Below are 1,015 nucleotides of genomic sequence, written 5' to 3'. Positions count from 1 at the left end.
AGCTGGCGCCTGCTCGGCTTGCTTCTCTCTCCCAGGCCCTGGTGACGGGTGAGCGGCCGAGCGCGAGGCTCCGCCGTGTTCTGCTCTCCCAGAACCCCGTTCAGAGCTCCTCTGGCGCCCAAGGGGACTGTATTCAGTTCTTTTCCTGCATTCTGCACACCCCCGCCCCCTCCCCAAAACCTACCAGCTCACAGACAGGGGTCTGCTGCTGCTCGGCGGCCCGTGGCCTGGCGGCGGTCACGGCGTCCCTGGGGCCCCTTCCTGGGCCCTGGCTGTTGGAGGAGCTCAGCCCCTGGGGTTCCCTGCCTTGGGGGCCCCTGTGGTCAGGCCCACCAGGCAGCTCCCTCGCAAGGTCAGCAGGACCATTAGGAGGGGTGTCCTCGCGCCCTCTCTTGGACACAGGTCCTGCCTTGCTACGGCGGGGGACGCCACCTGGCGGGGCCGGGGTCCGTCCTCCCTCGGAACAGCCCCCCAAAAGGCAGCCTCGCCAGCGGGTGTTCGCCTTGTCGCAGGCCTACTGCATGCAGGTCACCCTGTCTTTGCCCAGCACCTGCCTCGCCCCCTGCGGGGTACAAGCGGACGTGCCGCCTCCCCGGCCCCCTCCAGGCCGCCCGCACCCCGCCTGTTCTCTGCCAGCACCGCGGCAGCCTCGGCAGCCGGCGGATGTTTAACGGAATGCCGCCACCTTCGGCCTGGCCGTCACACTCAGGCCGCGCCCCGCACCCTGCAGCACGGGGCCGGGCGCCCACTCACCCTGCAGCCAGCTCTTCTGCTGCGAATTGGCTGCGAAGAGGGAAAAAGAAAAGGGGTTTCCCTTGCAGGTGCGCCCCACTTAGGCTGTGGCCTGTAAGTACCAGGCGGCCGGCCTGCTCCCTGTCCGGCACCCCGTGAGCGGCAGAGCGGTGGAGGCGAGCTTTGGGGTACCGGCTGCAAGAGAAGCCGCCAGCCCCAGCAGCGCCCACACCCCTGCCCCAGGCCAGGCCCACTGAGGGCAGCGGAGATGGCGCCATGCACC

This window comes from Condylura cristata, unplaced genomic scaffold, assembly GCF_000260355.1.
Source record: "Condylura cristata isolate star-nosed mole 26May11 unplaced genomic scaffold, ConCri1.0 scaffold00032, whole genome shotgun sequence".
In the NCBI taxonomy this organism is placed as follows: domain Eukaryota; kingdom Metazoa; phylum Chordata; class Mammalia; order Eulipotyphla; family Talpidae; genus Condylura; species Condylura cristata.
This window is presented reverse-complemented; position numbering follows the sequence as displayed.